Below are 22,190 nucleotides of genomic sequence, written 5' to 3' on the forward strand. Positions count from 1 at the left end.
AAAAGGGGTGATCACACTGCTGGGAGTCTACTATAGACCTCCAAACAGTCAGAGGGAGATAGAAGAGCAAATATGTAGGCAAATTTCTGAGAAGTGCAAAAACTATAGGGCAGTAATAGGGGATTTCAATTACCCCAATATTAACTGGGATAGAATTAGTGTGAAAGGTATAGAGGGTGCAGAATTCCTAAAATGCATTCAGGAGAACTTTTTTAGTCAGTATGTAGCAAGCCCAACAAGGGAGGGGTGGTTCTGGACTCAGTTTTAGGGAATGAAACTGGGCAGGTGGAAGGGGTATCAGTGGGAGAGCATTTTGGTGCTAGTGATGATAATTCAGTTAGATTTAGAGTAGTTATGGAAAAGGACAAGATAGACCAGGAATAAAAGTTCTCAATTGGGGGAAAGCCAATTTTGCTGAGCTGAGATGGGATTTTGCCAAATTGGACTGGAAACAGCTACTTGAATGTAAATCAGTGTCAGAGCAATAGGAGGCATTCAAGGAGGAGATCCTGAGGGTTTAGTGCAAGTATGTTCCCTTAAGGAATAAGGATGGGACTAATAAATCTAGAGTCCCCTGGATGTCAAGGGACATACAGGGAAGGATAAAGAAAGATACCGAGGGCTCAATACTGCAGAAACTCGAGAGGAGTATAGAAAGTGCAGGGGTGTAATTAAAAAGGAAATTAGGAAAGCAAAGAGAGAGCATGAAAATATTTTGGCAAGTAAGATCAAGGAAAACGCAAAGATGTTTTATAAATACTTTAAGAGCAAGTTGATAACTAAAGAAAGAGTAGGGCCTATTAGAGACTATAAAGGTAATCTATGTGTGGAGGCAGAAGACGTGGTTATGGTGCATAATGAATACTTTGCATCTGTTTTCACAAAAGAGAAGGGAGATGCAGACATTGCAATCAGGGAGGAGGAGTGTTAAGTATTAGACGAGATAAGCATAGTGAGAAAGAAAGTATTAAGGGGTTTAGCAGCTTTGAAAGTGGATAAATTCCCAGGTCCAGATTAAATGTATCCCAGGCTATTAGGAAAAGAGGAAATAGCAGAGGCCCTGACCATCATTTTCAAATCCTCTCTGGCTCATCATCATCATAGACAGTCCCTCGGAATCGAGGAAGACTTTCTTCCACTCTTAAAATGAGTCCTTAGGTGGCTGAACAGTTTAATATGAGAACCACAGTCCCTGTCACAGATGGAGGGAAGAGGTGGGTGGGACTGGTTTGCCGCACGCTCTTTCCGCTGCCTGCGCTTGATCTCTGCATGCTGTCGGCGATGAGACTCGAGGTGCTCAGCGCCCTCCCGGATGCACTTCCTCCACTTAGGGTGGTCTTTGGCCAGGGACTCCCAGGTGTCGGTGGGGATGTTGGACTTTATCAGGGAGGCTTTGAGGGTGTCCACCTTTGGCTCGTTTGCCATGAAGCAGTTCCGAGTAGAGCGCTTGCTTTGGGAGTCTCGTGTCTGGCATGCAGACAATGTGGCCTGCCCAGCGGAGCTGATCAAGTGTGGTCAGTGCTTCAATGTGGCTATAGGTGTGGTGTCAGAGGACTGCTAATGTTGTACCTTTGTTTAAAAAGGGAGAAAGGGATAGACTGAGTAATTACAGGCCAGTCAGCCTAACCTCAGTGGTGAGAAAATTATTGGAAAAAGTCCTGAGGGACAGGATAAATCTTCATTTAGAAAGACACAGATTAATCAAGGACAGTCAGCATGGATTTGTTAAGGGAAGGTCGTATCTGACTAATTTGATTGAATTTTTTGAGGAGGTAACAATGTGGGTCGATGAGGGCAGTGCGTATGATGCAGTGTATATGGACTTTAGCAAAGCTTTTGATAAGGTCCCACATGGCAGACTGGTCACGAAAGTAAAAGCCCATGTGATCCAGGGCAAAGTGACAAGTTGGATCCAAAATTGGCTCAGAGGCAGGAAGCAAAGGGTGTTTTTGTGACTGGAAGCCTGTATCCAGTGGGGTTCCACAGGGCTCAGTACTAGGTCCTTTGCTTTCTGTGGTATATATCAATGATTTAGAATTGAATGTAGGGGGTATGATTAAGAAGTTTGCAGATTGTACTAAAATAGGCTGTGTGGTTGATAATGAAGAAGAAAGCTGCAGACTGCAGGAAGATATCAATGTACTGGTCAGGTGGGCAGAACAGTGGCAAATGGAATCCAATCTGGAGAAGTGTGAGGTAATGCATTTGGGGAAGGCTAACAAGGCAAGGGAATACACATTAAATGATAGGACACTGAGAAGTGTAGAGGAACACAGGAACACAGGAACCTTGGAATGCAGGTCCACAGATCCCTGAAGGTAGCAGGCCAGGGAGATAACGTGGTTAAGAAGGCATACGGAATGCTTGCCTTTATTAGCCGAGGCACAGAATATAAGAGCAGGGGGGGTTATGCTTGAACTATATAAAACACTAGTTAGGCCACAGCTGGATTAGTGCGTGCAGTTCTTTCGCCATATTACAGGAAATATGTGATTGCACGGGAGAGGGGACAGGAGATTTACGAGGATGTTGCCGGGAGTGGAGAATCTTAGCTATGAGGATTGGATAGGCTGGGTCTGTTTTCTATGGAACAGGGGAGGCTGAGGGGAGACCTCATTGAGGTGTATAAAATTATGAGGGGCCTAGATAGAGTGGATAGGAAGGGCGTATTTTCCTTAGCAGAGGGATCAATAACCAGGGGGCATAGATTTAAAGTAATTGATAGAAGTTTTAGATGGGATTTGTGGGGAATTTTTTCACCCAGATGCTGGTGGGGGTCTGGAACTCACTGTCTGAAAGGGTGGTAGAGGCAGAAACCCTTACCACATTTAAAAAGTACTTGGATGTGCACTTGAAGTGCTGTAACCTACAGGACTACGGACCCAGAGCTGGAAAGTGGGATTAGGCTGGTCAGGTAGATAAGGTGGTTCAGAAGACATACGGAATGCTTGCCTTTATTAGCCGAGGGCAGTGTGGGCAGACATGGTGGGCTGAAATGGCCTCCTTCCGTGCTGTAAATTTCTATGAACCCTTACCCAACAAAAATCTATCGACCTCAGTTTCGAATGTTTCAATTGACCGCTAGCCTCAACAGCTTTTTGGTGGGGGGCAGAGAGTTCCAGATTCCCACTGCCTTCTGTGTGAAGAAGTGCTTCCTGACATCACCCCTGAACGGCCTGGCTCTAATGTTAAGGTTATGTCCCCTTGTTCTGAACTCCCCCCACCAGAGGAAATAGTTTCTCTCAATCTACCCTATCATCAACTTCAATCATCTCAAACACCTCAATTAGATCGCCCCTTAATCTTCTAAACTCGAGGGAAGACAAGCCCAGTCTGTGCAAGCTATCCTCAGAATTTAGAAACATAGAAACATAGAAAATAGGTGCAGGAGTAGGCCATTCGGCCCTTCGAGCCTGCACCACCATTCAATAAGACCATGGCTGATCATTCCCTCAGTACCCCTTTCCTGCTTTCTCTCCATACCCCTTGATCCCTTTAGCCGTAAGGGCCATATCTAACTCCCTCGTGAATATATCCAATGAACTGACATCAACAATTCTCTGCGGCAGGGAATTCCACAGGTTAACAACTCTCTGAGTGAAGAAATTTCTCCTCATCTCAGTCCTAAATGGCCTACGCCTTATCCTTAGACTATGTCCCCTGGTTCTGAACTTCCCAACATCGGGAACATTCTTCCCGCATCTAACCTGTCCAGTCCCGTCAGAATTTTATATGTTTCTATGAAATTCCCTCTCAGCCTTCTAAACTCCAGTGAATACTGGCCCAGTCGATCCAGTCTCTCCTCATATGTCAGTCCTGCCATCCCGGCAATCAGTCTGGTGCACCCTTTTAGCCCCGGTATCATTCTGGTCCCGGTGTCAGTAGTTCCAGTGACTGTTAGTCCCGGTGTCACTAGTCCCGGTGTCAGTGGTCCCGTTAGTCCCGGTGTCACTAGTCCCAGTGTTACTAGTCCCGGTGTCAGTGGTCCCGTTAGTCCCGGTGTTAGTCCCGGTGTCACTAGTCCCGGTGTCAGTGGTCCCGTTAGTCCCGGTGTTAGTCCCGGTGTCACTAGTCCCGGTGTTACTGGTCCCGTTAGTCCCGGTGTCACTAGTCCCGGTGTTACTGGTCCCGTTAGTCCCGGTGTTAGTCCCGGTGTCACTAGTCCCGGTGTTACTGGTCCCGTTAGTCCCGGTGTCACTAGTCCCGGTGTCAGTGGTCCCGTTAGTCCCGGTGTCACTAGTCCCGGTGTCACTAGTCCCGGTGTCACTGGTCCCGTTAGTCCCGGTGTTAGTCCCGGTGTCACTAGTCCCGGTGTTACTGGTCCCGTTAGTCCCGGTGTCACTAGTCCCGGTGTTACTAGTCCCGGTGTCAGTGGTCCCGTTAGTCCCGGTGTCACTAGTCCCGGTGTTACTAGTCCCGGTGTTACTGGTCCCGTTAGTCCCGGTGTTAGTCCCGGTGTCACTAGTCCCGGTGTTACTAGTCCCGGTGTTACTGGTCCCGTTAGTCCCGGTGTCACTAGTCCCGGTGTTACTGGTCCCGTTAGTCCCGGTGTCACTAGTCCCGGTGTTACTAGTCCCGGTGTTACTGGTCCCGTTAGTCCCGGTGTCACTAGTCCCGGTGTTACTAGTCCCGGTGTTACTGGTCCCGTTAGTCCCAGTGTTACTAGTCCCGGTGTTACTGGTCCCGTTAGTCCCGGTGTCACTAGTCCCGGTGTTACTGGTCCCGTTAGTCCCGGTGTCACTAGTCCCAGTGTTACTAGTCCCGGTGTTACTGGTCCCGTTAGTCCCGGTGTTACTAGTCCCGGTGTCACTAGTCCCGGTGTTACTAGTCCCGGTGTTACTGGTCCCGTTAGTCCCGGTGTAACTAGTCCCGGTGTTACTAGTCCCGGTGTTACTGGTCCCGTTAGTCCCAGTGTCATTATCCCCGGTGTCACTGGTCCCGTTAGTCCCGGTGTTAGTCCCGGTGTCACTAGTCCCGGTGTTACTAGTCCCGGTGTCACTGGTCCCGTTAGTCCCGGTATCACTAGTCCCGGTGTTACTAGTCCCGGTGTCACTGGTCCCGGTGTCACTGGTCCCATTAGTCCCGGTGTTAGTCCCGGTGTCACTAGTCCCGGTGTTACTGGTCCCATTAGTCCCGGTGTTACTGGTCCCGTTAGTCCCGGTGTCATTAGCCCCGGTTCACTGGTCCCGTTAGTCCTGGTGTTAGTCCCGGTGTTACTAGTCCTGGTGTCACTAGTCCCGGTGTCACTGGTCCCGGTGTTACTGGTCCCGTTAGTCCCGGTGTCACCAGTCCCGGTGTCACTTGTCCCGTTAGTCCTGGTGTTAGTCACGGTGTCACTAGTCCTGGTGTTACTGGTCCCGTTAGTCCCGGTGTCACTAGTCCCAGTGTCACTAGTCCCGGTTTCACGAGTCCCGGTGTCACGAGTCCCGGTGTCACTGGTCCCGTTAGTCCTTGTGTTAGTCCCAGTGTCACTAGTCCCGGTGTCACTGGTCCCATTAGTCCTGGTGTTAGTCCCGGTGTCACTAGTCCCGGTGTTACTGGTCCCATTAGTCCCGGTGTTAGTCCCGGTGTCACTAGTCCCGGTGTTACTGGTCCCATTAGTCCCGGTGTTAGTCCCGGTGTCACTAGTCCCGGTGTTACTGGTCCCGTTAGTCCCAGTGTTACTGGTCCCATTAGTCCCGGTGTTAGTCCCGGTGTCACTAGTCCCGGTGTTACTGGTCCCGTTAGTCCCGGTGTTACTAGTCCCGGTGTTACTGGTCCCGTTAGTCCCGGTGTCACTAGTCCCGGTGTTACTAGTCCCGGTGTTACTGGTCCCGTTAGTCCCAGTGTTACTAGTCCCGGTGTTACTGGTCCCGTTAGTCCCGGTGTCACTAGTCCCGGTGTTACTGGTCCCGTTAGTCCCGGTGTCACTAGTCCCAGTGTTACTAGTCCCGGTGTTACTGGTCCCGTTAGTCCCGGTGTTACTAGTCCCGGTGTCACTAGTCCCGGTGTTACTAGTCCCGGTGTTACTGGTGCCGTTAGTCCCGGTGTAACTAGTCCCGGTGTTACTAGTCCCGGTGTTACTGGTCCCGTTAGTCCCAGTGTCATTATCCCCGGTGTCACTGGTCCCGTTAGTCCCGGTGTTAGTCCCGGTATCACTAGTCCCGGTGTTACTAGTCCCGGTGTCACTGGTCCCGGTGTCACTGGTCCCATTAGTCCCGGTGTTAGTCCCGGTGTCACTAGTCCCGGTGTTACTGGTCCCATTAGTCCCGGTGTTACTGGTCCCGTTAGTCCCGGTGTCATTAGCCCCGGTTCACTGGTCCCGTTAGTCCTGGTGTTAGTCCCAGTGTTACTAGTCCTGGTGTCACTAGTCCCGGTGTCACTGGTCCCGGTGTTACTGGTCCCGTTAGTCCCGGTGTCACCAGTCCCGGTGTCACTTGTCCAGTTAGTCCTGGTGTTAGTCACGGTGTCACTAGTCCTGGTGTTACTGGTCCCGTTAGTCCCGGTGTCACTAGTCCCAGTGTCACTAGTCCCGGTGTCACGAGTCCCGGTGTCACGAGTCCCGGTGTCACTGGTCCCGTTAGTCCTTGTGTTAGTCCCAGTGTCACTAGTCCCGGTGTCACTGGTCCCATTAGTCCTGGTGTTAGTCCCGGTGTCACTAGTCCCGGTGTTACTGGTCCCATTAGTCCCGGTGTTAGTCCCGGTGTCACTAGTCCCGGTGTTACTGGTCCCATTAGTCCCGGTGTTAGTCCCGGTGTCACTAGTCCCGGTGTTACTGGTCCCGTTAGTCCCAGTGTTACTGGTCCCATTAGTCCCGGTGTTAGTCCCGGTGTCACTAGTCCCGGTGTTACTGGTCCCATTAGTCCCGGTGTTAGTCCCGGTGTCACTAGTCCCGGTGTTACTGGTCCCGTTAGTCCCGGTGTTACTGGTCCCATTAGTCCCGGTGTTAGTCCCGGTGTCACTAGTCCCGGTGTTACTGGTCCCATTAGTCCTGGTGTTAGTCCCGGTATCACTAGTCCCGGTGTTACTGGTCCCATTAATCCCGGTGTCACTAGTCCCGGTGTTACTGGTGCCATTAGTCCCGGTGTTAGTCCCGGTGTCACTAGTCCCAGTGTCACTGGTCCCAGTGTTAGTCCCGGTGTCACTAGTCCCAGTGTCACTGGTCCCAGTGTTAGTCCCGGTGTCACTAGTCCCGGTGTCACTAGTCCCGGTGTCACTGGTCCCGGTGTTAGTCCCAGTGTCACTGGTCCCGTTAGTCCCGGTGTCACTAGTCCCGGTGTCACTGGTCCCGTTAGTCCCGGTGTCACTAGTCCAGGTGTTACTGGTCCCGTTAGTCCCGTTGTCACTAGCCCCGGTGTCACTAGTCCTGGTGTTACTGGTCCCATTAGTCCTGGTGTTAGTCCCGGTGTCACTAGTCCCGGTGTTACTGGTCCCATTAGTCCTGGTGTTAGTCCCGGTGTCACTAGTCCCGGTGTCACTGGTCCCATTAGTCCCAGTGTTAGTCCCGGTGTCACTAGTCCCGGTGTTACTGGTCCCATTAGTCCTGGTGTTAGTCCCGGTATCACTAGTCCCGGTGTTACTGGTCCCATTAATCCCGGTGTCACTAGTCCCGGTGTTACTGGTGCCATTAGTACCGGTGTTAGTCCCGGTGTCACTAGTCCCAGTGTCACTGGTCCCAGTGTTAGTCCCGGTGTCACTAGTCCCAGTGTCACTGGTCCCAGTGTTAGTCCCGGTGTCACTAGTCCCAGTGTCACTGGTCCCAGTGTTAGTCCCGGTGTCACTAGTCCCAGTGTCACTGGTCCCAGTGTTAGTCCCGGTGTCACTAGTCCCGGTGTCACTAGTCCCGGTGTTAGTCCCAGTGTCACTGGTCCCGTTAGTCCCGGTGTCACTAGTCCAGGTGTCACTGGTCCCGTTAGTCCCGGTGTCACTAGCCCCGGTGTCACTAGTCCCGGTGTTACTGGTCTCGTTAGTCCCGGTGTCACTAGCCCCAGTGTCACTAGTCCCGGTGTCACTGGTCCAGTTAGTCCCGGTGTTAGTCCCGGTGTTACTAATCCCGGTGTCACTGGTCCCGGTGTTAGTCCCGGTGTCGCTAGTCCCGGTGTCAGTGGTCCCGTTAGTCCCGGTGTCACTAGTCCCGGTGTTACTGGTCCCGTTAGTCCCGGTATCACAAGTCCCGGTGTCACTGGTCCCGTTAGTCCCGGTATCACAAGTCCCGGTGTCACTAGTCCCGGTGTCACTGGTCCCGTTAGTCCCGGTATCACAAGTCCCGGTGTTACTGGTCCCATTAGTCCTGGTGTTAGTCCCGTTATCACTAGTCCCGGTGTCACTAGTCCCGGTGTCACTGGTCCCGTTAGTCCTGGTGTTAGTCCCGGTGTCACTAGTCCCGGTGTTACTGGTCCCATTAGTCCCAGTGTTAGTCCCGATGTCACTAGTCCCGGTGTCACTAGTCCCGGTGTCACTGGTCCCGGTGTTAGTCCCGGTGTCACTAGTCCCGGTATCACTAGTCCCGGTGTCACTGGTCCCGTTAGTCCCGGTGTAACTAGTCCCGGTGTTACTGATCCCGTTAGTCCCGGTGTCACGAGTCCTGGTGTCACTAGCCCCGGTGTCACTAGTCCTGGTGTTAGTCCCGGTGTCACTAGTCCCGGTGTCACTAGCCCCGGTGTCACTAGTCCCGGTGTTAGTCCCGGTGTCACTAGCCCCGGTGTCACTAGTCCCGGTGTTAGTCCCGGTGTCACTAGTCCCGGTGTCACTAGCCCCGGTGTCACTAGTCTCGGTGTTACTGGTCCCGTTAGTCCCGGTGTCACTAGCCCTAGTGTCACTAGTCCCAGTGTCACTGGTCCAGTTAGTCCCGGTGTTAGTCCCGGTGTCGCTAGTCCCGGTGTCACTGGTCCCGGTGTTAGTCCCGGTGTCGCTAGTCCCGGTGTCAGTGGTCCCGTTAGTCCCGGTGTCACTAGCCCCGGTGTTACTGGTCCCGTTAGCCCCGGTGTTACTAGTCCCGGTGCGGTCCCGGTGTTAGTCCCGGTGTCGCTAGTCCCGGTGTCAGTGGTCCCGTTAGTCCCGGTGTCACTAGCCCCGGTGTTACTGGTCCCGTTAGCCCCGGTGTTACTAGTCCCGGTGCGGTCCCGGTGTCACTAGTCCCGGTGTCACGAGTCCTGGTGTTACTGGTCCTGTTAGTCCCGGTGTCACTAGTCCCGGTGCGGTCCCGGTGTCACTAGTCCCGGTGTCACTAGCCCCGGTGTCACTAGTCCCGGTGTTACTGGTCCCGTTAGTCCCGGTGTCACTAGCCCCAGTGTCACTAGTCCCAGTGTCACTGGTCCAGTTAGTCCCGGTGTTAGTCCCGGTGTCGCTAGTCCCGGTGTCAGTGGTCCCGTTAGTCCCGGTGTCACTAGCCCCGGTGTTACTGGTCCCGTTAGCCCCGGTGTTACTAGTCCCGGTGCGGTCCCGGTGTCATTAGTCCCGGTGTCACGAGTCCTGGTGTTACTGGTCCTGTTAGTCCCGGTGTCACTAGTCCCGGTGCGGTCCCGGTGTCACTAGTCCCGGTGTCACTGGTCCCGTTAGTCCCGGTGTCACTAGTCCCGGTGTTACTAGTCCCGGTGTCACTGGTCCCGTTAGTCCCGGTGTCACTAGTCCCGGTGTTACTAGTCCCGGTGTCACTGGTCCCGTTAGTCCCAGTGTTACTAGTCCCGGTGCGGTCCCGGTGTCACTGGTCCCGTTAGTCCCGGTGTCACTAGTCCCGGTGTTAGTCCTGGTGTCACTAGTCCCAGTGTCACTAGTCCCGTTGCGGTCCCGGTGTCACTGGTCCCAATGTCAGTCCCGATGCGGTCCCGGTGTCACTAGTCCCAGTGTCACTAGTCCCGGTGCGGTCCCGGTGTCGGTGATCCCGGTGTCACTAGTCCCGGTGTTAGTCCCGGTGTCACTAGTCCCGGTGTCACTGGTTCCGTTAGTCCCGGTGTCAATAGTCCCGGTGTTACTAGTCCCGGTGTCACTGGTCCCGTTAGTCCCGGTGTTAGTCCTGGTGTCACTAGTCCCGGTGTCACTAGTCCCGGTGTTAGTCCCGGTGTCACTAGTCCCGGTGTTAGTCCTGGTGTCACTAGTCCCGGTGTCACTAGTCCCGGTGCGGTCCCGGTGTCACTAGTCCCGGTATCACTAGTCCCGGTGCGGTCCCGGTGTCACTAGTCCCGGTGCGGTCCCGGTGTCACTAGTCCCGCTGTCACTAGTCCCGGTGTTAGTCCCGGTGCGGTCCCGGTGCGGTCCCGGTGTCACTAGTCCCGGTGCGGTCCCGGTGTCACTACTCCCGGTGCGGTCCCGGTGTTACTAGTACCGGTGCGGTCCCGGTGTCACTAGTCCCGGTGTCACTAGTCCCGGTGCGGTCCCGGTGTCACTAGTCCCAGTGTCACTAGTCCCGGTGTCACTAGTCCCGGTGCGGTCCCGGTGCGGTCCCGGTGTCACTAGTCCCGGTGTCACTAGTCCCGGTGTTAGTCCCGGTGTCACTAGTCCCGGTGCGGTCCCGGTCCCGGTGCGGTCCCGGTGTCACTAGTCCCGGTGTCACTAGTCCCGGTGCGGTCCCGGTGTCACTAGTCCCGGTGTTACTAGTCCCGGTGCGGACCCGGTGTCACTAGTCCCAGTGTCACTAGTCCCGGTGCGGTCCCGGTGTCACTAGTCCCGGTCACTAGTCCCGGTGTCACTAGTCCCAGTGCAGTCCCGGTGTTAGTCGCGGTGTCACTAGTCTCGGTGCGGTCCCGGTGTTAGTCCCGGTGTCACTAGTCCCGGTGTTAGTCCCGGTGTCACTAGTCCCGGTGCGGTCCCGGTGTCACTAGTCCCGGTGTTAGTCCCGGTGCGTTCCCGGTGTCGGTGATCCCGGTGTCACTAATCCCGGTGCGGTCCCGGTGTCACTAGTCCCAGTGTCACTAGTCCCGGTGCGGTCCCGGTGTTAGTCCCGGTGCGGTCCCAGTGTCACTAGTCCCGGTGTCACTAGTCCCGGTGCGGTCCCGGTGTCACTAGTCCCGGTGCGGTCCCGGTGTTAGTCCCGGTGTCACTAGTCCCGGTGCGGTCCCGGTGTCACTAGTCCCGGTGCGGTCCCAGTGTTAGTCCCGGTGTCACTAGTCCCGGTGCGGTCCCGGTGTCACTAGTCCCGGTGTTAGTCCCAGTGTCACTAGTCCCGGTGTCACTAGTCCCGGTGTTAGTCCCGGTGTCACTGGTCCCGGTGTCACTAGTCCCGGTGCGGTCCCGGTGTCACTAGTCCCGGTGTTAGTCCCGGTGTCACTGGTCCCGGTGCGGTCCCGGTGTCACTAGTCCCGGTGTCACTAGTCCCGGTGCGGTCCCGGTGTTAGTCCCAGTGTCACTAGTCCCGGTGCGGTCCCGGTGTCACTAGTCCCGGTGTCACTAGTCCCGGTGCAGTCCCGGTGTCACTAGTCCCGGTGTTAGTCCCGGTGTCACTGGTCCCGGTGCAGTCCCGGTGTCACTAGTCCCGGTGTCACTAGTCCCGGTGCGGTCCCGGTGTTAGTCCCAGTGTCACTAGTCCCGGTGTTAGTCCCAGTGTCACTAGTCCCGGTGTTAGTCCCAGTGTCACTAGTCCCGGTGTTAGTCCCGGTGTCACTAGTCCCGGTGTTAGTCCCAGTGTCACTAGTCCCGGTGTCACTAGTCCCGGTGTGGTCCCAGTGTCACTAGTCCCGGTGTTAGTCCCGGTGTTACTAGTCCCGGTGCGGTCCCGGTGTCACTAGTCCCGGTGTTAGTCCCAGTGTCACTAGTCCCGGTGTCACTAGTCCCGGTGTTAGTCCCGGTGTCACTAGTCCCGGTGCGGTCCCGGTGTCACTAGTCCCGGTGCGGTCCCAGTGTTAGTCCCGGTGTCACTAGTCCCGGTGCGGTCCCGGTGTCACTAGTCCCGGTGTTAGTCCCAGTGTCACTAGTCCCGGTGTCACTAGTCCCGGTGTTAGTCCCGGTGTCACTGGTCCCGGTGTCACTAGTCCCGGTGCGGTCCCGGTGTCACTAGTCCCGGTGTTAGTCACGGTGTCACTGGTCCCGGTGCGGTCCCGGTGTCACTAGTCCCGGTCACTAGTCCCGGTGTCACTAGTCCCAGTGCAGTCCCGGTGTTAGTCGCGGTGTCACTAGTCTCGGTGCGGTCCCGGTGTTAGTCCCGGTGTCACTAGTCCCGGTGTTAGTCCCGGTGTCACTAGTCCCGGTGCGGTCCCGGTGTCACTAGTCCCGGTGTTAGTCCCGGTGCGTTCCCGGTGTCGGTGATCCCGGTGTCACTAGTCCCGGTGCGGTCCCGGTGTCACTAGTCCCAGTGTCACTAGTCCCGGTGCGGTCCCAGTGTTAGTCCCGGTGCGGTCCCAGTGTCACTAGTCCCGGTGTCACTAGTCCCGGTGCGGTCCCGGTGTCACTAGTCCCGGTGCGGTCCCGGTGTTAGTCCCGGTGTCACTAGTCCCGGTGCGGTCCCGGTGTCACTAGTCCCGGTGCGGTCCCAGTGTTAGTCCCGGTGTCACTAGTCCCGGTGCGGTCCCGGTGTCACTAGTCCCGGTGTTAGTCCCAGTGTCACTAGTCCCGGTGTCACTAGTCCCGGTGTTAGTCCCGGTGTCACTGGTCCCGGTGTCACTAGTCCCGGTGCGGTCCCGGTGTCACTAGTCCCGGTGTTAGTCCCGGTGTCACTGGTCCCGGTGCGGTCCCGGTGTCACTAGTCCCGGTGTCACTAGTCCCGGTGCGGTCCCGGTGTTAGTCCCAGTGTCACTAGTCCCGGTGCGGTCCCGGTGTCACTAGTCCCGGTGTCACTAGTCCCGGTGCAGTCCCGGTGTCACTAGTCCCGGTGTTAGTCCCGGTGTCACTGGTCCCGGTGCGGTCCCGGTGTCACTAGTCCCGGTGTCACTAGTCCCGGTGCGGTCCCGGTGTTAGTCCCAGTGTCACTAGTCCCGGTGTTAGTCCCAGTGTCACTAGTCCCGGTGTTAGTCCCAGTGTCACTAGTCCCGGTGTTAGTCCCGGTGTCACTAGTCCCGGTGTTAGTCCCAGTGTCACTAGTCCCGGTGTCACTAGTCCCGGTGTGGTCCCAGTGTCACTAGTCCCGGTGTTAGTCCCGGTGTTACTAGTCCCGGTGCGGTCCCGGTGTCACTAGTCCCGGTGTTAGTCCCAGTGTCACTAGTCCCGGTGTCACTAGTCCCGGTGTTAGTCCCGGTGTCACTAGTCCCGGTGCGGTCCCGGTGTCACTAGTCCCGGTGCGGTCCCAGTGTTAGTCCCGGTGTCACTAGTCCCGGTGCGGTCCCGGTGTCACTAGTCCCGGTGTTAGTCCCAGTGTTACTAGTCCCGGTGTCACTAGTCCCGGTGTTAGTCCCGGTGTCACTGGTCCCGGTGTCACTAGTCCCGGTGCGGTCCCGGTGTCACTAGTCCCGGTGTTAGTCCCGGTGTCACTGGTCCCGGTGCGGTCCCGGTGTCACTAGTCCCGGTGTCACTAGTCCCGGTGCGGTCCCGGTGTTAGTCCCAGTGTCACTAGTCCCGGTGCGGTCCCGGTGTCACTAGTCCCGGTGTCACTAGTCCCGGTGCGGTCCCGGTGTCACTAGTCCCGGTGTTAGTCCCGGTGTCACTGGTCCCGGTGCGGTCCCGGTGTCACTAGTCCCGGTGTCACTAGTCCCGGTGCGGTCCCGGTGCGGTCCCGGTGTCACTAGTCCCGGTGTTAGTCCCAGTGTCACTAGTCTCGGTGTTAGTCCCGGTGTCACTAGTCCCGGTGTTAGTCCCGGTGTCACTAGTCCCGGTGTTAGTCCCGGTGTCACTAGTCCCGGTGCGGTCCCGGTGTCACTAGTCCCGGTGTTAGTCCCGGTGCGTTCCCGGTGTCGGTGATCCCGGTGTCACTAGTCCCGGTGCGGTCCCGATGTCACTAGTCCCAGTGTCACTAGTCCCGGTGCGGTCCCGGTGTTAGTCCCGGTGCGGTCCCAGTGTCACTAGTCCCGGTGTCACTAGTCCCGGTGCGGTCCCGGTGTCACTAGTCCCGGTGCGGTCCCGGTGTTAGTCCCGGTGTCACTAGTCCCGGTGCGGTCCCGGTGTCACTAGTCCCGGTGCGGTCCCAGTGTTAGTCCCGGTGTCACTAGTCCCGGTGCGGTCCCGGTGTCACTAGTCCCGGTGTTAGTCCCAGTGTCACTAGTCCCGGTGTCACTAGTCCCGGTGTTAGTCCCGGTGTCACTGGTCCCGGTGTCACTAGTCCCGGTGCGGTCCCGGTGTCACTAGTCCCGGTGTTAGTCCCGGTGTCACTGGTCCCGGTGCGGTCCCGGTGTCACTAGTCCCGGTGTCACTAGTCCCGGTGCGGTCCCGGTGTTAGTCCCAGTGTCACTAGTCCCGGTGCGGTCCCGGTGTCACTAGTCCCGGTGTCACTAGTCCCGGTGCAGTCCCGGTGTCACTAGTCCCGGTGTTAGTCCCGGTGTCACTGGTCCCGGTGCAGTCCCGGTGTCACTAGTCCCGGTGTCACTAGTCCCGGTGCGGTCCCGGTGTTAGTCCCAGTGTCACTAGTCCCGGTGTTAGTCCCAGTGTCACTAGTCCCGGTGTTAGTCCCAGTGTCACTAGTCCCGGTGTTAGTCCCGGTGTCACTAGTCCCGGTGTTAGTCCCAGTGTCACTAGTCCCGGTGTTAGTCCCAGTGTCACTAGTCCCGGTGTTAGTCCCAGTGTCACTAGTCCCGGTGTTAGTCCCGGTGTCACTAGTCCCGGTGTTAGTCCCAGTGTCACTAGTCCCGGTGTCACTAGTCCCGGTGTGGTCCCAGTGTCACTAGTCCCGGTGTTAGTCCCGGTGTTACTAGTCCCGGTGCGGTCCCGGTGTCACTAGTCCCGGTGTTAGTCCCAGTGTCACTAGTCCCGGTGTCACTAGTCCCGGTGTTAGTCCCGGTGTCACTAGTCCCGGTGCGGTCCCGGTGTCACTAGTCCCGGTGCGGTCCCAGTGTTAGTCCCGGTGTCACTAGTCCCGGTGCGGTCCCGGTGTCACTAGTCCCGGTGTTAGTCCCAGTGTTACTAGTCCCGGTGTCACTAGTCCCGGTGTTAGTCCCGGTGTCACTGGTCCCGGTGTCACTAGTCCCGGTGCGGTCCCGGTGTCACTAGTCCCGGTGTTAGTCCCGGTGTCACTGGTCCCGGTGCGGTCCCGGTGTCACTAGTCCCGGTGTCACTAGTCCCGGTGCGGTCCCGGTGTTAGTCCCAGTGTCACTAGTCCCGGTGCGGTCCCGGTGTCACTAGTCCCGGTGTCACTAGTCCCGGTGCGGTCCCGGTGTCACTAGTCCCGGTGTTAGTCCCGGTGTCACTGGTCCCGGTGCGGTCCCGGTGTCACTAGTCCCGGTGCGGTCCCGGTGCGGTCCCGGTGTCACTAGTCCCGGTGTTAGTCCCAGTGTCACTGGTCCTGGTGCGGTCCCGGTGTCACTAGTCCCGGTGTTAGTCCCAGTGTCACTAGTCCCGGTGTCACTGGTCCCGGTGCGGTCCCGGTGTTACTAGTCCCGGTGCGGTCCCGGAGCCGGAGGGCTGTGCTCAGTGCGGTCCCTGGGTTTCAGGGTGTGTGGAGGCAGTCCTGCAGCCCGCCCCTCTCCCCCTTCTTGGCTCTCCCTGTGCCCAGTCACTCACTCACTCTCCGAGCTGCCAACCTTCCCCAGCTCAGAGCAGGGAGTCTGTGTAGCCCCGGGCCGTGCCGAGCTGAGCCGGGGATGTGATCATGTGGACAGGGTCCGGGGGCATCGCACTCTCACAACCCAGGACACTGGCCGGTGAGTGTCGCTTCATCCTCTTTATATTCTCATTCTCTGCTTCTGTTCGTTTCGCATTGAGCCGCCGATCGATGTGTTTAACCTGTTACACAGACTTTCGCTCAAGCACAATCCATCAAACAGTGTGGGAAATAGAAGGACTCTTGCGTCCTGGGTTTATCGCATTGACCGTTCTCCCCGAATCTACCTGAGCCCCGCAGTCAGCGAGTGATCGGGAGAGAACATTTCACACTGTTTGGTTCCAGCAACTCAAACATCAAGTCACACACCTGGTGTCTGAGTTGCTTTCTGTGTACATCTGTGCTTCTCTGTGTCTCTGTGTGAGTGTGTCTGTTTTTCTGTGTGTGTCTGTGTGTGTGTGTGTGTCTGTGTCTGTTTTTGTGTGTGTCTGTGTTTGTGTGTGTGTCTGTTTTTGTGTGTGTGTGTGTGTGTGCCTGTGTCTGTTTTTCTGTGTTTGTTTTTCTGTGTCTGAGTCTGTGTCTGTTTTTCTGAGTTTGTTTTTCTGTGTCTGTTTGTGTCTGTGTCTGTGTGTATATCTGTTTTTCTGTGTCTGTGTGTGTGTCTGTTTTTCTGTGTGTGTGTGTGTGTGTGTGTGTCTGTCACCATGTGTGTGCCGCTGTGTTTCTGTGTGTCTCCGTATGTGTATTCCTGTGTCTTTATCTCTGTGTATTTATGTGTCTCTGTGTATTTCTGTGCCGGTGTGTATTGTTGTATTAGTGTATTTGTGTGTGATGTATATGCCCAGTGTGGGTGACTGAGGGGGTCAGTAGCTGTTTTCTTGTCTATTATGTCTGTTGAGGAAAATGTGTAGCAGTATATCAGGGAGAGAGAAATACATATATCTATATAAACTCTGGGAGCGACCTGAGTATGCTTAACCAGTACAAACACGAATAAAATCGCCTTGAGTTTTGCATTTTATTGCAAGTTTAGGAATGATTGAACTTGGATGTTGAGTTAGCCTAGGTAAAGATGCGCCGCACTCTGGGCACAGCAGGTATTGCACCCGAGAGCGGAACCATCCCGGCTGTGGTCTGGACAGCGTTTCAACCTCTTCATCTTCCTGTAACATGACTTTAAACTACGTGCAGCTGTTTGTGAAAATAAAATTAAAAAAAACGCAAAGTAAACTCAAACTTGTGACTGCCAGCATGAAAATTATATGGTGCAAAAAAAAAAATAAGCTGACAAAGTATTTATGCGAGAATTCAAAAGTTAGTCGCAGCTGGTGAAAAAGACAAGTTTTATAGAGCCACGCCCCCAAAAGTCATGCAAAGAAATCAGAAGCAGTCAGCAGCAGTAACTAAGCAGCATTCCCTGATAGTAGAATCTAATGGCAGAGCCAGCACTGGGCAAGGGGCTATCCACATAGCTGTCAGTTTTGGGAGCAGTCAGATGGACTGTGATATCTTCATTATTCTGTGTATCATCATTTACTCTTGGTTCCATGTATTCTGCAAATGTATTTCCGAACTATCCCAAGAAGTTTCTCGAGGCTTTCTGTAACCCTCGTCCAGCCCTAGTACTCCCTGAGATCTCTGCGCTCCTCCAATTCTGGCCTCATGAACTTCCCCGATTTTAATCGCTCCTCCATTGGCGGCCGTGCCTTCAGCTGCCTGGGCCCTAAGCTCTGGAATTCCCTCCCTAAACCTCTCTTCCTCTCTCTCCTTTTAAGATGCTCCTTAAAACCAACCTCCATCACCTGTCCTAATATCTCCTTATGTGGCCGGTGTCAAATTGTGTCTTGTTTATGTTCCTGTGAAGCACCTTGAGATGTTCTTCAACGATAAAGGTGCTTTATAAATGCAAGTTGTTGTTGTATTGAGATTTTGTGTCTTTTCATTCTGGCACTCTTGATGAAGAGGCACTGGTTTGAAATGTGTGAAATTGTTTTGTTTGCTGAATTACATCGTCTGTATATTGAGTTGGAGTTGGGGTTTCCCAAGGATAAGTTATACCTTGTTGAGTATAGATCACTTCTTAATAATATTTTTGCAGCCCTCCGCTTTCCTCTGGTCCTGCCTGTGGTGGGAGGTCGGAAGTTGGTTCTTGTTGAGGTGTGTGGGAACCCAAAGCTTTGACATCCTCCTTAATGGAGCAACACAGAGAGGCCAACCTCTGCCACAGCTCCAGTGAGCAAATGGCAAAGGATTCCCAAGGTAGATCGAGAGAAACTATTTCCTCTGGTGGGGGAGGCAAGAACAAGGGGGCATAGCCTTAAAATTAGAGCCAGGCCATTCAGGAGTGATGTCTTGAAGCACTTCTTCACACAAAGGGTGGTGGAAATCTCGAACTCTCCCCCTAAAGGCTGTGAATGTTGGGGGTCAATTGGAGCTTTCAGATTCAAATTTGTTAGGTCAGGTTATCAAGGAATATGAATCATAGATGGGTAAATGGAGTTAAGATACAGATCGACCTCTAGATAATAGAATAGCACAACTGGCTCAAGGGGCTGAATGGCCTCCTCCTGTTCCTATGGAAGATCGCTGTGGCATAATGTTGAGGACAGCGATGATCTCCGCTGCTACTGGTAGACTGTTCTTGGAGGTCGTCAGGAATCACATGGTACACCTCAGGCACAGGCTCAGTTGGCCGTTTAATGGCAAGATGCCTGCTACCTGCTAGCGGGGTAGGACTCATGAGATTCCCTTGCATACCTGGTCCTCTCTTTCTTTAAGTTGTCAGCCGTGGCTCAGTGGGCAGCCCACTTGCCTCTGAGTCAGAAGGTTGTGGGTTCAAGTCCCACTCCAGGGACTGGAGCACAAAAATCTAGGCTGAAACTCCAGTGCAGTGCTGAAGAAGTGCTGCACTGTTGGAGGAACTGTCTTTCAGATGAGACGTTAAACTGAGGCCCTGTCTGCTCCCTTAGGTGAATGTAAATGATCCCATGCCACTATTTCGAAGAAGAGCAGGGGAGTTATTCCTGGGGCCAATATTTATCCCTCAATCAACAATACTGTTAAGTATAGAAGAACTCCACAAGACTGCGTACTGTGAGCTAAAACTGATGTGACCTTAGTCTCTTTAATACAACTCCAGAGTGCCCAAGCAACATGGCAGACAACCTTTTATACGAGGTGTACAGGTGACCCTTGGGCCTCCAACAGTTGCGCCCTCTGGTGGCAAGTCTTAAACAGTTACAATGTTTACATACATAACATCATTCCCCCCAAAGTCTTTGATACAAATTATTTACAATTTGAGACGAGCCGGGGCCCTACACTCCCTGGTTGATCATCTGAGTTCAAACTCTGGCATGGGTGAGATCGTCAGACCATTGCTGCATTGGGGCACGGCTGGTCTGACAGGACTGTTGGGAATGGTGGGTTCATCCTCTTGATTGACAGCGAGGTCGATTGCTGGTTGGGTGTGTGTTGGTGGATCATCCTAGGTCTTGAAGCTGCAGACGTGTAGGCCCTGCCATATGCAGTTCTGCCTGCTAGCGACGTTATTTTATGCACAGTACTTGCCGGTGAGCTTCGATGCTGGGAAGATATCTGTCTGGTATTATCGCTCGTGAATATGAATGCCTGGGCTATCGTGATGGCCTTGCTCAAGTCTAGGGATTCGGCGGACAGCAGCTTAAGAAGAATGACCTCGTGGCCGATGCCAAGCACAACAAAAATCCCGCTGCATTCCCCCACAGAATCCAGCAAATTCGCAAGTTCCCGCAAGGCGTCTCAGGTCGGCGGCATAACTTGCCACGTCCTGGCCCTCGGAGCGGTGGTGCGTGTAGAAGCGATACCTGGTCATTAAGACGCTCTCCTTCGGCTTGACGTGTTCCCGAACCAGCGTACACAACTCTGTATATGTCTTCTCCGCTGGTTTCTCCGGTGCTGGCAGATTCTTGATGAAGCCGTATATTGTGGACCCACACACGGTGAGGAGAATCGCCCAGCGCTTGATCGCTGTATCGCCCCCATCCAGCTCATTGGCCACGAAGTACTGGCCAAGACGCTCAACAAAGGCTTCCCAATCATCACCCTCTACAAATCTCTCTAAAATACCAACTTTCATGACCGCGTGAAAGTTCGTAATCTGTTTCTCGTCGCCAATTGTTAAGTATGGAAGAACTCCACAAGACTGAGTACTGTGAGCTAAAACTGATGTGACCTTAGTCTCTTTAATACAACTCCAGAGTGCCCAAGCAGCATGGCAGACAACCTTGCACGAAGTGTGCAGGTGACCCTTGGCCTCCAACAGTTGCACCCTCTGGTGGCAAGTCTTACACAGTTACAATGTTTACATACAGTTACCAGTTTATCTGGTCATTATCACATTGCTGTTTGTGGGAGCTTGCTGTGTGTGCAAATTGGCTGCCGCATTTCCCACATTACAACAGTGACTACACTCCAAAAGTACTTCATTGGCTGTAAAGCGTTTTGCGACATCTGGTGATCGTGAAAGGCGCTATATAAATCCAAGTCTTTCTTTCTTTCCTCTGCCATACAAAGACATGTTTCAGCCCTGGCTCAGTGGGTAGCGCTCCTGTCTCTGAGTCAAGAGGTCATAGGTTCAAGCCCCACACCAGAGACCTGAGCATAAAATCTCGGCTGACATTTCCAGTGCAGTACTGCGGGAACGCTGCATTGTCTTTCAGATGAGATGCTAAACCGAGGCCCCGTCTGCCCTCTCAGGTGGATGTAAAAGATCCCACAGCACTATTTGAAGAGCAGGAGAATTCTCCCTGGTATCCCTTAACTAGCATCACTAAAACAGATTATCTGGTCATTATCACAAAGCTCTTTGTGGGAGTTTGCTGTGTGCAAATTGGCTGCTGTGTTTCCTACCTTACAACAGTGACCACTTCAAAAGTACTTCATTGGCTGTAAAGTGCTTGGAACATCCTGAGGTGGTGAAATGAACTGAGAGAAACACTATAAAGGTCACTCCTATTGATCAAGCTTCTCCTTTGTCTTTTCCTCTTTCAGCCCTTTTGTACTTTGAAAACCCAAGTGTGACTTCAGTCTTATCTCAGTTCCTTCGTCCTGTCCTGGGCTGAAGCACAGTCTCCATCTTCAACCCACACGGACCAAGTTTTATCCGTAAAGGCACTCACCTTCTATCTGATGAGATCTCTGCTCCAGTCAGGAACCTCTTGAAGGCAGAGAGTCAGTGCCCACCCTACCAGCCGTCAACGTATTCCAGAGGCTCACTACTCTCTGGGAAGAACCACACAACATCAAGTCTATTCCTATTCTTAGAGTTTAGAAACATAGAAAATAGGAGCAGTAGTAGGCCATTTGGCCCTTCGAGCCTGCACCACCATTCAATATGATCATGGCTGATCCTCTCTCTCAACACCATATTCTCACTTTCTCCCCATACCCCTTGATGCTTTTTGTGTCTAGCAATCTATCTATCTCCTTCTTAAATATATTCAGTGACTTGTCAGAAACACAGCAGCCTTCTGTGGTAGAGAATTCCACAGGTTCACCACCCTCTGAGTGAAAACATTTCTCCTCAGCTCGGTCCTAAATTTCCTACCCCGTATCCTGAGACTGTGACCCCTTGTTCTAGACTTCCCAGCACCGGGGAAACATCCTCCCCGCATCCAGTCTATCCAACCCAGTCAGAATTTTATACGTTTTAACATAATCCCCTCTTATTCTTCTAAACTCTAGTGAATACAGGCCTAGTCGACCCAATCTCTCCTCATACGACAGTCCTGCCATCCCAGGAATCAGTCTGGTGAACCTTCGCTGCACTCCCTCTATGACAAGTATATCTTTTCTTAGGTAAGGAGACCAAAACTGCACACAATACTCCAGGTGCAGTATCACCAAGGCCCTGTATAACTGTAGTAAAACATCCTTGCTCCTGTACTCAAATCCTCTTGCAATGAAGGCCAACATACCACTTGCCTTCCTAACTGCTTGCTGCAGCTGCATGTTTGTTTTCAATGACTGGTGTACAAGGACACCCAGGTCCCTCTGTACATCCACACTTCCCAAGCTATCACCATTTAAATAATACTTTGTCTTTGTTTTTCCTACCAAAGTGGATAACTTCACATTTATCCACATTATACAACATCTGCCATGTGTTTGCCCACTCACTCAACCTATCCAAATCACCTTGCAGCGTCTTTGCATCCTCCTCACAACTCACAATCCCACCTAGTTTTGTGTCATCAGCAAACTTGGAAATATTATATTTGGTTCCCTCATCCAAATCATTTATATATATTGTGAATAGCTGGGGCCCAAGCACTGATCCCTGTGGTACCCCACTAGTCAGTGCCCGCCACCCCAAAAATGACCCGTTTATTCCTACTTTCTGTTTCCTGTCAGTTAACCAATTTTCAATCCATGCCAGTACATTACCCCCAATCCTATGTGCTTTAATTTTGCACACTAAACTCTTATGTGGGTCTTTATCAAAGGCCTTCTGAAAATCCAAATACACTACATTCACTGGTTCTCCCTTATCTATTCTATCAGTTACATCCTCAAAAAACTCCAGTAGGTTTGTCAAACATGATTTTCCTTTCATAAA

At 53.7% G+C, this 22,190-nt stretch overlaps 1 protein-coding gene across 2 annotated transcripts in view; it reads left to right on the forward strand.

The window, feature by feature from the left end:
• The first annotated feature begins 15,521 nt into the window (after positions 1-15,521).
• Positions 15,522-22,190, forward strand: part of vit (vitrin) — a 75,751-nt gene continuing 69,082 nt past the window's right edge. For both annotated transcript variants that reach the window (XM_070884842.1, XM_070884843.1), the window contains exon 1: positions 15,522-15,692. The gene's annotated coding sequence lies outside the window, so the exon portion shown is untranslated. The remainder of the gene's footprint in view (positions 15,693-22,190) is intronic.

The sequence above is a fragment of the Pristiophorus japonicus genome, chromosome 7, assembly GCF_044704955.1.
Source record: "Pristiophorus japonicus isolate sPriJap1 chromosome 7, sPriJap1.hap1, whole genome shotgun sequence".
In the NCBI taxonomy this organism is placed as follows: domain Eukaryota; kingdom Metazoa; phylum Chordata; class Chondrichthyes; family Pristiophoridae; genus Pristiophorus; species Pristiophorus japonicus.